Genomic DNA, 15,606 nt, shown 5'->3' with positions numbered 1-15,606 from the left:
ATAGGAGGACGATAAAATGAAAGTAACAGATGTAATAAAAACAATGGTGAGAAACTACTAAAATGGTGGTGGACGGAGTACGGAATCAACGTTTGGCGCCTCGGCACTACGTTCCAAATAAATGTAGATGAAATACGATTATTAATATATTACAAAAGAACAGCAGTGGATGACACACACGACCTGGGAAAACAAAGCGCCAAATGTAATACCTGAAATAAAGAAAGCTTTGTTTGTTGAACTTGATGAAAAAGAAAAAAACATGGGCTTCGGAACGAGGCTGCGCATGCATAGAGAGTACAACTGCTACGCAAAAAAAGGAAAGTTTTACATACTATCATAGAAATGAAGGGGCATATTATCAACAAAACGCAATACATTACCACCGCTTTTATCGCCAGTAACTGCCGATAAACCTGCGATAAAGGGCTTCATAATAGACCCCTGTTAATTCCATAGAAGCCCATGTTAACACCAGAACATTGGCTCCTATGAGAATTAACGAAGGCGTATTATCAAGACCATTTTCGCCGTTTCATCGCCACTTTCATGCCCATAAAACAACAATAATGTTAACACCGATCCTTGATAATACGCCCGTCAATGCCATATCATCACTAAAGGGCGATACATTATCGCCACTTTTATCAGCAGAAAACTGCTGCTAAAGCCCCGATAATGGGCTTGATAATTGGCCCTTGTAAATTCCCATAGCAACCCAGGTTCTAGTGTCAACATGAGCTTCTATGGCAATTCACAAGGATATATATTATCAAGCCCATTATCGCCGCTTTATCAACAGTTTCCTGCCGATAAAAACAGCCATAATGTATCGCCTTTTCTTGATAATATAGCCCATTCCTCTTTTTTTTGACCAGTAAACTTAGCTGCATCTCATCAACCACCGGTGTTAAAATTATTGCCATTTTATTGCCAAGAAACTGCAGATAAAACGGCAATAATTACCATCATAATACGGCCTTGTTATTTCCCATAGAAGCCCATGTTAGCACCAGAACATAGGCTTCTATGGGAATTTACAAGGACATATTATTAAGCCCACCCTCCCATCATTAATAAAAAACTCCAGACAATGCAGGTACCCGAAGCTGGAAGGTTATTTTACATATCACTGCCCCTGAAAAGTAGTGTTCCCCGAGACATGTACAGGGAGAGAGAGAGACAGAGACCATCCGCATCTCAACCAGCTCAGACGTCAATCTCGCCAACACTGAACACCTTCACTTCCAGATCCACATTGACCCCAAGACCACACTCAGAGGCACCCTCCTTTACAGGCCACCAGGACCCCGCACACAATTTAGTGAAGACATCACGGACTTCATCACTCCACACGCGCCCCCCTCCGAGGATTACATCCTTTTGGGAGACCTCAACTTTCACCTTGAAAAGAACAACGACCCTAACACCACCACCCTTTTGGACAACCTCGCCAACCTCGGACTTAAACAACTTGTCACTACCCCCACCCACATCGCAGGTCACACACTCGACCCTATCTTCACCTCCAGCAAACATGTCTCCTTCAGCCACACCACAGCTCTCCTTTGGACTGACCACAGCTGCGTTCACTTTACCTACAACAAGCCCACATCCAACAACCACCCCCAACCCACTCTGCACAGAAACTGGAACAAAATCACCATCGACCAGATCTCCTTATCGCTTCTTCAAAACCCCCCAGCCCACTCCTCAAACCCCGACCAAGCAGCCACCAACCTCACCCAATGGTTATCCAACAGCGCCGACATCCTAGCACCACTGAAAAAACGACAAATCAAACTAAGCAGCAAGAAGGCCTCCTGGTTCAACGATGATCTCAAGAAATCCAAGAAACTCTGTCGCTCCCTTGAGAAGGCCTGGAAAAAAGACCCAACCACCAGCACCAAGGACGCCTTCAAAAACGCCACCCACATACACCACCAACTGATCCGGAATGCCAAGAAAGCCGCTTTCAAGGACCGACTAGATAACAGCGCCCACAACAGCAAGGAATTATTCAACATCGTCAAGGAATTTACCAACCCCTCAGCCAACTCCAACGACATCACCCCCTCTCAAGCCCTCTGCGACTCCCTAGCCTCATTCTTCCACAACAAAATTGCAGACATCCACAACAGCTTCGACAACCGACCCGAAGACCAACCCACCCAACCCCCTACAGGACCCCCACCCCTACTGAACATCCTCAATGACTGGAAGCCAATCTCCACTGAAGACACCATCCGTCTGATGAACTCTATCCACTCAGGATCCCCCACAGACCCATGCCCTCACTACATCTTTAACAAAGCAGACTCCATTATAGCACCGCACCTCCGAGACGTCATCAACTGCTCCCTCAACTCCGCAACCTTCCCGGAAAGCTGGAAACATGCCGAACTCAGCGCCCTCCTGAAGAAACCCACAGCTGACCCCACCGAACTCAAAAACTACCGCCCTATCTCACTCCTTCCATTCCCGGCCAAAGTCATCGAGAAAGCGGTCAACAACCAGCTCGCCGCATTCCTCAAAACCAACAAATCCCTCGACTCCTCACAATCCGGCTTCCAAGCCAAGCACAGCACTGAAACCGCCCTCATCGCAGCAACAGACGACATTCGAACTCTTCTGGACAATGGAGACACAGTCGCCCTCATCCTCCTCGACCTCTCCGCAGCCTTCGGCACGGTCTGTCATAGCACCCTTTTACAACGCCTCAGAAACGTCGGAATCCAAGGAAAAGCACTGGAATGGATCACCTCGTTCCTCACCGGAAGAACCCAGAGAGTCCGCCTTCCACCATTCAAGTCAGAGGCCACTGAAGTCATCTGCGGCGTACCACAAGAATCTTCACTCAGCCCCACCCTCTTCAACGTATACATGAGCCCCCTCACGGTCATCGCACGCCAACATAACCTCAACATCATCTCCTACCGCGACGACACTCAACTGATCCTCTCACTCACCAAAGACCCGAACACTGCCAAAACCAACCTGCATGAAGGAATGAAAGAAGTAGCCGATTGGATGAAGCACAGCCGTCTGAAACTGAACTCTGACAAAACAGAAGTCCTCATCCTAGGCACCTCCCCCTCCGCCTGGGATGACTCTTGGTGGCCAGAGGCCCTTGGAAAAGCACCCATCCCGACGGACCACTCACGGAACCTGGGCGTCATCCTGGATTCCTCACTCTCGATGAACAGACAAGTCAACGCCGTTTCTTCATCTTGCTTCAACATTCTTCGCATGCTCAAAAAAACATTTCGCTGGATCCCCACCGAAACTAGAAAAACGGTCACCCACGCTCTGGTCACGAGCCGACTGGACTACGGAAACACCCTCTACGCCGGTACCACCGCAAAACTCCAGAAAAAACTCCAACGCATCCAGAACGCTTCAGCCAGGCTCATATTAGACATCCCGCGTAAAGAACACATTTCTGGTCACCTGAAAAACCTCCACTGGCTCCCCGTCAATAAGAGGATTACTTTCCGGCTCCTAACCCACGCACACAAAGCACTCTACGAAATCGGACCCGAATGCCTCAACACACGACTGTCCTTCTACACCCCCTCCCGCCAGCTACGATCCTCCAACCAAGCCCTTGCCACTGTACCTCGCATCAACAAAACCACCATGGGAGGTAGATCCTTCTCCTACCTGGCAGCTAAAACCTGGAACTCACTTCCCACTCACCTTCGCCTTACTCAGAACCACCTAGCATTCAGAAAGGAACTTAAAACTCAGCACCCGACATCGCCACTGCCATCCCAGACGGCTACAAGATCACCCGGAGGGACCACTGCAACCAGACCGGAGGAGGCATCACCATCGTCCACAAGAACACCATCCGCATCACGACCAACACCGACGACACCCTCACAGCCGCCGAACACCTGCACTTCCAAATCCACACCGACCCCAAGACCACCCTCAGAGGCACCCTCATCTACCGACCCCCGGGACCACGCACATAATTTAGCGAAGACATCGCCGACTTCATCAGCCCGCATGCCCTCCCCTCCGCCGACTACATCCTCCTCGGGGACCTCAACTTCCACCTGGAGAACAACAACGACTGCAACACCGCCACCCTGCTGGACAACCTCGCCACCCTCGGTCTCAAGCAGCTGGTGACCACCCCCACCCACTATGCCGGACACACACTCGACCCCGTCTTCCCCTCCAGCAAGGACATCACCTTCAGCCACACCACCGGACTCCACTGGTCGGACCACAGCTGCGTCTACTTCAGCTACAGAAAGAACACGATCCACCACCACCAGCAACAGGTGGCTCGCAGAAGCAGGAACAAGATCACAGCCGACCAGCTCGCCGCATCCCTGAGCCAGGACCCCCCCGCCAACTCAACGAACCCCAGCCAGGCCGCCATCAACCTCACGAAGTGGATCAGCAACTGCGCAGACGACCTTGCCCCACTGAGGACCCCGCCCTGCAGACCCGGCAGCAAGAAAGCACCATGGTTCACGGACGAACTCAAGAGCTCCAAGAAGAACTGCCGCGCCTTCGAGAGAGCCTGGCGCAGAGATCCAACACCAGACAACATGACCAACCTCAAGCTCGCCACTCAAAATCACCACCAACTGATCCACACCACCAAGAAAACCGCATTCAAGGAACGACTGGACAACAACGCCCACAACAGCAAGGAACTCTTCAACATCGTCAAAGAGCTCTCCAACCCCAGCGCCGGAAACAACAACATCACCCCATCACAAGACCTCTGCAACTCCCTCGCCTCCTACTTCCACAACAAGATCGCGGACATACACAACAGCTTCAGCACACAGCCGACGCACCCCACGACAGCACCTGCACCCCCACCACCACCCTCCGCGCCTGGACCCGGATCAACACTGAGGAAACCCTACGCACGATGAACTCCATCCACTACGGATCTCCAACCGACCCCTGCCCTCACCACGTCTTCAACAAGGCCGACTCCGTCATCGTTCCCCACCTGCGGGACATCATCAACACCTCCTTTGACACCGCTACCTTCCCAGAGAGCTGGAAGCATGCCAAACTCAGCGCTCTACTGAAGAAACCATCAGCGGACCCCACCGAACTCAAAAACTACCGCCCCATCTCGGTCCTCCCGTTTCCGGCCAAAGTCATCGAGAAGACCGTCAACAAGCAGCTGGCCGCCTTCCTCGAGACGAATGGATCCCTCGACCCCTCGCAGTCTGGCTTCCGGGCCAACCACAGCACCGAGACCGCCCTCATCGCAGCCACTGATGACATCCGAGCCCTGCTCGACAACGGGGAAACAGCGGCCCTCATCCTCCTGGACCTCTCCGTGGCATTCAACACTGTCTGCCACCGCACCCTAGTGCAGCGCCTCAGCAACGTCGGAATCCAAGAGAAGGCACTAGAATGGATCATCTCCTTCCTCGCCAGAAGGACACAGAGTGTCCGCCTCCCCCCGTTCAGATCAGAAGCCACCGAAGTCATCTGCGGCGTTCCCCAAGGCTCCTGGCTCAGCCCCACCCTCTTCAATGTCTACATGAGCCCCCTTGCGGCCATCGCACGCCAACACAACCTCAACATCATCTCTTACGCCAATGACACCCAGCTGATCCTCTCCCTCACCAACGACCCCGCCACCGCCAGAGCCAACCTACACGAAGGGATGAAAGACATAGCCGAGTGGATGATGAACAGCTGTCTGAAACTGAACTCAGATAAGACGGAAGTCCTCATCCTGGGATCGTCGCCCTCCGCCTGGGACGACTCCTAGTGGTCCCCCGCCCTGGGCAGCGCACCCAAACCAACAGACCACGCACGCAACCTGGGCTTCATCCTGGACTCCTCCCTCTCCATGACCAGACAAGTCATCGCCGTCTCCTCTTCGTGCTTCAACATCCTGGGCATGCTACAGAAGATCTTCTGGTGGATCCCCACCGAGACCAGGAAGACGGTCACCCAGGCCCTCGTCACCAGCCGATTGGACTACGGCAACTCCCTCTACGCCGGAACCACTGCTAAACTCTAGAAGAGACTCCAGCGGATCCAGAACGCCTCAGCAAGACTCATCCTGGACACCCCCCGACACAGCCACATCTCCGGACACCTGAGAGACCTGCACTGGCTCCCAGTCAACAAGAGAATCACGTTCCGACTCCTCACCCACGCACACAAAGCCCTACACAACCAAGGCCCAAGATACCTCAACAACCGCCTCAACTTCTACACTCCCACAAACCAGCTACGATCGACCAACCACACCCTCGCCGCCGTTCCCCGCATCCGCAGAGCCACCAGAGGAGGAATATCCTTCTCCTACCTGGCCGCCAAGACGTGGAACTCCACCTCGCCTTCAGGAAGCAACTCAAGACCTAGCTGTTCGAGCAGTAGCGGACCCCCCCTTCCCAAGCGCCTTGAGACCCTCCGGGTGATTAGCGCGCTATATAAATGCCTTGATTGATTGAATAAAATAATTCTCTTTGAACTAACGTTGCTCTGGAGGGAAAATTGTGGACCCATTTATTTGTCAATTGTTTATAATGTTTGTGTGCTCCGAGACCTTGTGTGTTTAAGCACCTTCCGTGTAGAATCCGCCACCTCCTAATCGTGAGCTGCTTCGTTGTCATGGGACCCCACGGAAGCAGGTCCCGTTCACTTTTTGCATCAACTCCTCCAAGTTTCACAAAGGAAAACAAAGCCTTCTGCGGTTTTGAAATTATTTATTCTTTTCTGCCACTTGTCAAACGCATTTCGAGTGCGTTGCACCCTTGTTCGCCGACAATGAGATCTGAATTTCGCGGCCATTTTACAGTGTATCACAAGTGATTTTCTAAAACTACAAATTCAGTGCATGTGAAGGAAGACTCGTAGTTTTTTCACAAATGTCATTTTCTCATGGATGCAGAGAGTGACCCGGGGCTTCTATGCGTGTTCACATGCCTCTTGTGTATAAAGGGTCAGAGACCGAGCAGGGCAGCAGGTGAGGAGAAAGCAGCCTCCTGGTCACAGCAACTACACGGGGATTGCGCTCGAGAAACTCATGGATGCAAAGACCTCCCTCAAGTATTACAGCTAATTTTCGATGGCAGATATGGGGTTAATGCACACTTGCCCAACCTCGACCATGCTCACTAATGTTTTGGGCTGATTAAAACATTACTGAATTTGAGCTTCAACTCGGGCACCTGCTTTATTTATATCTGTAAGTGCTTCCTGTTGAGGTTTAATTTTTGGCCCACAGGAAGCACTTACAGTGTTAAGGCTTGTGCTCGAGTTGAAGAAAGCTAACTTTGTAACCATTTTAGAATGGCGCCGGCAAGCTGCCAGAGTTGCACCTGCCTTAACTGAAATCCACCCGCAAGTGGATTTACCGTGTTTTTCAGCAAATTCCGTGAGCGAGTTAGAAAACAGGCTGAATTTTAGAATACTTTATTTGTGAGCAATCACAGACGTGGAGGTCTGCTGACTCCAGCAGGCCACCATTTCTGTGATTTTTGCAAATTGCAACCTACCTTATTTATATTCATGAGGTAGGTCATTTGTGATCACCTAGGAATTGCAAAATTGTTCAACACCCTTTCCTGCATGCAATTTCGCGCTTTCCCAATTGTGAATCACAAGGATTCGCAATTAGGTAATCGCAAAACGGTTTCTATATGTATCTGGCCCTCATTATTGTGTGTACTCTGATATAGGGCAGGGCACCCCTGGCAGATGGTGGGTACATCTCCAAATGAGGACCATGCCTCAGAAATTGAAGTCCTCCCTGACAAATGACAGCAGATCCTGAAACCTGATGGTCACCATTGATAGAAAGGGGCCATATTTAGTTCAAGATAACTGCTCCTTATATCTGGTGTTCATTTCTGGCATCTTGTAACTATCTCCAACCATTGTAGGGCATCATACATATAGTGGTCACCTTACATATAGGATTGTTTCTAAAGCAAGGCAGCCACTAGCCTGTGCCTAATTTTTGTAATGTAATCTGGCATTGATCCCAATTAAGGGTTTACTGATAGCCCCAGCACTTACCTTTTTACACTTATGTCACTTGCGCTAGCCATGTTTCTTTGAGAGTTGAGGTGAGCAGAAATATAACACTACCAGAGGCTCTCCCACTTGGAAGAGTATCAGTGTACCAGTTAATCCTACCCCCTCAATAGCATCCATGCAGCGGCGAGCAGGTCTCTTAGCTCCTGCTCACTGCTGCATGCACGAAGCAGCCGAATCCTGCCTGACATCGCCGACAGCCCAGCCCCACACCTTCCAGGATCCACCCACAGCATGGTGAGCAGCCCCTTGCCCTTGCCACGCTCTGCCCTCTGGGAGCTGCACAGGCTGAGCTCGGTTTTCTTGCTCGCCCAACGCCAGAGTTTGTCTGTGATCTCCAAATCTCTGTGGTCCTTCCAGTGGGCCTTACGGGCTGCACAGGCTGTGAGGTAAGAGGGAGAGGTTTAAGAAGGAATTTTTGAGCCATTTGTAATGGCAAGCTTACAATTTAGGTACCCTTGTTTGAGGAATTTGTTGGGGGCATTTTGTGTGAGGCAGTTGGCCTTGTTTTATCTGGAACACCTCTAAATACTTTGTTGGCCTAATAGTCATGGGTGTGGTGGTAATGTTGGTGCCCCTGTTTTAGAGAAATGTGTTTGTGGGCGATTGAAAAGGTTTTTGAACTCTTGTGCCCACAGGGCCCACAAGGAGTGCAGCGGGTAGAACCGGTAGCTCTTTTAGAGAGGCCGAAAAGTCTAGGTGTTGCTCCACAGTTGATATTCCCCCTAGTGAAGAAGTGCAGTAGAAATCAAGTGCAAAGTAATAAAGGGGTGCAAGGACGGTGGGTCACCCCTGAGGTTGTACTAGTTGGCAATGTAAGTGGTGTCGAAGGTCAAGCCAGCTCTCCTGCAGTTATAGTCCCAGTGGCAAACAACAGCATAGTGCAGAACAACAATAAGTGCAGAGCAATTGGGCCAGTGTTTCGCCATTGCTTTAGAAGTTAAGGATGTTATCTGTGCCTTTAACAAAGGGTGCCTTGACAGATGTAGAGGAGAGTCGGCCGTCTGGATTATATAGGAGGACAAGGTGTGCAGGGGCAGGTGGGAGTTACAGGTGCGCCTGTAGTGTTAATTCATTTACTCAGGGCCAGTAGCAGTGGTGGCAAGTACTGCCCAATCAGGCAGAGTAGTGCCAACAATACCGGTGGCAGTCGGACCCTACCTCTCCCCACGGAGCCTACTCCAGAAGATATGGTTGAGGTTCCGTGACGATTTGAACCCGTGTTTTCAAGTTTGTCGGAAATACATAATATTAGTATCAGCGAACCGCAAATGATCCATTTAGCATATCCTGGTGTTTTCGCTACGATACGAGCAAGAGCACTCTTGTTATGAACACATTTCTGATCTACCCATGGCATCCATCTTAGATCATGGCCGCCATTTTGTGTTTCCTTGCCCTCACATATGCAATAGCCCCTGATCACTTCATTCACTCCACTTTGATTAAGGACACGTAGCCTTAGCCGGAGATTCACCTCTTACATGACACGTACACCTTAAACCAGATCACGCTGAAGCTGCATGACTCGACAAAGGCTGCCTCCTCTGCCCGAGGCCAGCCCACCTGAACTGGTTTTCCTGTCCATTGTCCTGATCATGATTAGGCGGCCGAAGCCGGTAGCCTTGCCCATTTACAACCCACAAACATCTCTTATCCCGCTTTCCTATCTTCTGCACCTGGCTCTGCTCCTTTCCTTCTGGGCCTTTATTAGGGGGAGGTAACGAACTTTACGATGAGGCGGTCCGGCTCTTGAATGCAATATTGACAAGGGATTGTGATGGACTAGTGGGAACCCCTCTTCGTGATGTTTGGCATCAGATATTATCGACAGTTCCTGTGTAACGCCAAATATTTATTGTTTAAGACACAAAGGTTTGGGAATGTACTGACATGTGAAATATTTGCCTGAAGCACAATTTTTGGTATATAAGGAGCAACCCTCAATGTACAAATCGAACAGTCTCCTAGATTCTGCCCGTGTGTAGATTCTGTGATTTCTGTGTCCCTGCAGTAATAAACCTTTGGTCTTTGACGCCACCTTCGAGAAGCCCGTGTTTCTGTTCATTTGCGCACCAAGGCAGGTGGAACTCCGGGGTCTTTGGGTGTTGTTCCCTGACACCTCTGGACGGAACCAAAAAGTCCAGAACTCCAATTGGAGCCCAACGTGGGGCGACGTCATTTGGTACCGGTCCAAAAGCCTGAAGAGTTCGAGAAGCTTCGTGTGAAGATTCCTGAGGGAGGCGCCCCACTTCATCGATCCCGGCATATCGCAAAAGTGGCCCTGAAGTTCTCTTCCACGAGGGTTCCCGTTCAGGACGGCTGCAGTGAGCCGTTGCCTTGACCGTCGCCCTGTCTTGGACCCGAGGTGCAGCTTTAGTACAGCGAAACGTGACGGGTTTCTCCTTGGTGACGTCTTCAGTGCCTCAGTTAAGTATTTAGTAATAGCCAGCTGGTTACTTTGTGAGGATTGTTAAAAAATCCTTGATCGGTTCTTGGTTTGGTTTGGTTTCGTAAGATTATCACTAGTTGTTCTGGTTACGATAATCTATTTGGTTCAGTTTGGGTATCGATACATTAGTTTGGTTTTGGTAGGCCTAAGTTCTTGGTTCAAGTGCACATATCTGTTTCGTGTTTTGTTTGTTTTGTGTTCCAGACTGAAAATGGTAAGTCGGAAAATGCTGTCTTGTTTTGGTTGCAACCGTGACTCACGATTGGAGGATTCCTGTCTGGTTCCTCCGATTGGGACTCCCCTTTATGACCTATATTGCAAATTTGGAGTGGGTCCTATATCCTATAACGAGGTGTGGGTCCGTTATTGTAAGAAGGATGGTGTCCTTAGTTGGCCACTACATGGTAGTTTTGAGCCCGAGATCCTTGATAATTTAGAAGCGAAACTGTTTAGTAAGAAAGCCCGGCCGGCAATGTTTGATTCTTTCCGTTATTGGCGAAAAGAATCTAAACAGAGAGAAATGAAGAGGTTGAAGAAAGAACAAAAAGAGCAAGAGGAGTTAACTCTAGAGCAAGCAGCTAAACAACTGCAAGATAATGAGTGCGAAAAGGCTATAGACGTAGCAATTAGAGAGCATAATTTAGCGATTGACAAGTGCTACCCTGCCTTGCCATCGAAAACAGCTAAGATACTGGAGGATCCCGAAAACGATCCTCTGTTGTCTTATCTGTTACGTTCACCTCCACCGTACGCACAAGGTGCTGCGGCTCAACTTGTACCGAATGTTCAATTGCCGGTTGCTGGACAACCTGGTGTTCTTGTTCCTCAGAATCTAGTTCCTGTACCTCCTGTGGTTAATGTGAATGTTCCTACGGCTCCTCCTCTTCCTGGGTTGCCGACTTCTATACCTGTATCTGTCTCGCTTACACCTACTACTTCACAAACTATTTTCATCGATACTCCTACTGCTTCGCAATCTGTTCCTACCTCTACTGTGTTCTCTACGTCTGCGAGTATGTTAACTCCACTTTCTGTACATCGAAAAATAACTGATTCTGTTGCTAATATCCTGTCTCCTTTATATAAATCCTTAATTAAGACGCCTACTTCTGATTCAGTTCAGAGACGTAGTCAGCTACCAAGTACTGAAGAACGGGGAGTTTTAGATTCCACGGCTCTCAGATGGGTTACGAAAGTTAGAAGATATAATACGAGAGATGTATTAGATACGTTTATGCAGTGGAAGGAACCAACGCAACGATACGTCTTTGATGAGATGTGCTCGTTGCTACGTGAGGAAATAGAGGAAGATGATGTCGAATCAGACTTGGAAGATTTAATTAAGGTGCAAAAAGAGTTTGCTGCAGGAATGATAGTGGGTGATAATATAAAAGAAGCGATGGAACTTATTTTGAGTTTTAGGAATGATCCATCTCTTCGTTCGCCGAGAGAATTAGAGAAAGGTAAATTGAAGCTAAGTCGCCAATATCCAATGAGGGAGGTTCCTCCAATTTGGCGCGAAGCTGTGCAAGCTGATCAAAACGCTGGTATTGTAGCTGCTCCAGCACAGTTCCAACGAGTGTGGATACACATTCCATGGAAGCGAGCAGAAGTGCTAGCAGTGAAACAGGCCTTACCAGATCCGCGTAAGAATCCGGCTGGATATTACAAGGAATTGACACAGACAGTTGAGGCTTGTATAATGAACTTAGCAGACATCGACATGCTATTTGGCAATGTAGTTCCACAACCAGTGTGGGCTAAAATTCGTAGAGAGGATCATCAAGCAGCTTTAGGTGGTGATTGGGCAGCTATCACTGCAGCAGATGGTCAGCAAACGGGTGGTGCAAAACCCGAACCCCTAATTGCTAATCTTCCAGGTAGAATAATTGATTTAATGAAGACTCTGATGCCCGCATTGCGTTTTAATTGGGATAAATTATCCGCATGCAAGCAAAAGAAAGACGAAAGTGTCTCCGACTTCTTCACGAGGTTCGAAGAGACTTTTGTAGACCATAGTGGTCAGGATATGAGTACTGAAGGAGGACAGAGACTGTTTGTCGATAAATTTGTGCATAACTTGTTACCTGAATTATGCAATAAATTAAAGGATTCAGAGAGTGCGTGGGCTGTATCTACGACAGCGCAAATACTTGCGACTGCACAGTACTACGAAAATAGGGATAAAGAGGAAAAGGAGAAATCAGAGAAGAAAACGAAAGATTTAAAGACTAAAGTACTGTTACAGCAGGCGTATCCGCCTCGCACGAATCAGACTAATATGCAACAGAATTCGTATCAAAGGACAGATTATAATTCAACCAGGCCTCAATATCAGTGGAATCAGTGTGCGTACTGTAAGAAAGAGGGTCACTACAAGAATGAATGTCCGATTCTAGCGCAAAATAATGCAGCAGCAGCTCAGAGAGGTCGTGGTGGTTATGCGCAGAATACTAGAGGTCGAGGGCGAGGTGCTATGCCTCCGCAAACGAATGATCGTCCCTCTAATCACTTTGATCAACGAAACGTACAGTCAGCTCAACAGAATAGATCTCAGCAATATCTTGTTGAGGATTATTGTGAAGTTGATGAGGGATTCCAGCAAAATGGGTACTAGGACAGCCATGGACAGAGAGAGGGAGTAGTATCAGTTCCAGTGGATCAGAGTGGGCCTTATGTCGCAGTAGCAACATCAGGTGTAGTCGAACCGTTTCTGTTGGATACTGGTGCCGCAAAAAGTTCTATAATTCATGCGAAACTCCCTGGCGCACCTTTGTCTGGCTCAACGAATGTTTCTGTAGGTTTTTCAGGCGCACCTGTTTACAACCCGATATCTAATCCTTTGTCTATTTCTGTTGGACCATGTCAATTGAAAGCACCCTTGATTTTGACGACAGGTTGTAATGAAAATCTGCTTGGTTTAGATTTGTTAAAACGACTATATGCGACATTGTACTGTTCTCCGGATGGAGTACAGCTTACTTTGGGTAAAAGACTCACTTCTCCGATGTACTTGTCAATGGACGCACTCCCGCCGGAGCTGCGCTCACTCCCTGATTCTCTTTGGGCGACTGGTCCTAATGATGTAGGCCTTTTGGAAATACCACCGTATGTAGTAACTTTGAAAGCAAATGTAAAATTTCCTAGAATTCCTCAATATAAAATATCAAGTGAAGGAGAACGTGCACTTTTATTGATTGTGCAAGATTTGATTAAGAAAGGTGTGGTTGAAGAAACTCGAGGAAATGTTTGTAATAGTCCTGTATTGCCAATTCTGAAACGAACTGATCCTACGAAACCTCCAGTATATAGGTTTGTCATAGATCTTAGAGAGGTTAATAAGATTGTAATTCCACAGTTTCCTGTGGTTCCAGACATTACTGCCTTGTTAACATTGATTCCTGCTACAGCCAATTGGTTCTCAGTCATCGACTTGAAGAATGCCTTTTTCAGCATTCCGATAGCCGAGGAAAGCAGGGATATTTTTGGCTTCTGTCTAGGAGGTCGAAGCTTCAGATTTAAACGCGCTCCACAAGGCTACTGTGAGAGTCCATCTATTTACAGTCAAGCATTAAAAAGTCAGCTAGATTCTTTTGTCCTTCCTCCAGGTTCTGCCCTAGTACAGTACGTAGATGATCTTTTAGTGGCTGCCGATGACAAGGAAACTTGCAAAGCAGCTACAGTATCGTTGTTACATCATTTGTCTGATTTGAATCACAAAGTATCACCTTCCAAGATGCAATACTGCTGCCAAGAAGTGACCTACCTAGGTCATCTCTTGTCAAAGGAGGGAAGGAAGTTGACCCCAGAAAGAATAAAAGCAATTACGCAAATGAGTGTTCCACGCACACAGAGAGAAGTACGTGCCTTTTTAGGTATTACCTCCTACTGTAGGCAGTGGATTCCAAATTTTTCTCTTTTAGCAAAACCATTGGTAGCTTTGACTGGGAAAAATGTTCCGAGTCCGGTGCCATGGTCTGATGAATGTCAAGAGAGTTTCACTGAATTACGAAAAGCCTTGTGTTCAGCTCCTGTATTGGGTACACCTGATTACAGTAAACCATTCACGCTCTACGTTCACGAGAGAGAAGGTTGCGCGTTGAGTGTCCTGACACAGAAGTTTGGTGATAAACAACGCCCTTGTGCGTATTTCTCATCAACATTAGATCCGGTAGCTAGAGCGTTACCCAGTTGTTTGAGAGCTACAGCGGCAGCTGCGGCTTCCATTCGGCAATCTGCTGGTTTGGTGATGAACAACATGCTAGTGGTCATGGTTCCTCATGCAGTGGATACACTCATGAACCGAACAAAGACACAACACCTTACCAGTGCGAGATTATCTGGTTACGAACTGACACTACTAGCGAGTCATATTCAGATCAAAAGATGTAATGTTTTGAATCCAGCAACACTGTTGCCGACTAATCAAGAGTCGAGTGATTCTGAGCCACATGACTGCTATTTTAAAACGGAGGAAGAGACAAAAGGACGCATTGACCTTAAAGATACTCCGTTACCCGATCCGGATGGTACGCTATATGTGGACGGGTCATGTTTTAAATTGGAGAATGGTGATGTGACTGCTGCTTACGCGGTGACGACTTTGAAGACGATTGTGGAGACTGCAAGAGTGAGTCAGAATTCTGCCCAAGCTGCAGAATTAATAGCTCTAACGAGAGCATGTGTTTTAGCTGAGGGAAAGAGAGTGAATGTGTTCACAGATAGTCAGTACGCATTTGGCGTGGCCCATAGTTTTGGCCGGTTGTGGAGAGAAAGAGGTTTCATTACGTCCCATGGGACTAAGATTCAACATGGTCAGCTAGTTAATGACTTGTTGGAATCTTTAACCTTGCCGACTGAAGTTGCGATTGTGAAGTGCAGTGCTCATAAAGCAATCACGGATGATGTTGGGCGTGGGAATGCTTTTGCTAATGAAATTGCTAAACAGACAGCTAGAGATGTGATGAGTAGAATGTATGTTGCAACGTCTGCAAGATGGATCGCTGAGTCTGGGATGTGTGAAGATACAATGGAAAGTGTGAAAGTGATTCAGAGAGAAGCGACTGAGGAAGAGAAACGTGTATGGAGAGAAAGTACGGGCAAGTTGGACT

The sequence above is a fragment of the Lissotriton vulgaris genome, unplaced genomic scaffold, assembly GCF_964263255.1.
Source record: "Lissotriton vulgaris unplaced genomic scaffold, aLisVul1.2 SCAFFOLD_4059, whole genome shotgun sequence".
Taxonomy (NCBI): domain Eukaryota; kingdom Metazoa; phylum Chordata; class Amphibia; order Caudata; family Salamandridae; genus Lissotriton; species Lissotriton vulgaris.
The sequence above is the reverse complement of the archived record's forward strand: the minus strand, read 5'-3'. Positions refer to the sequence as shown.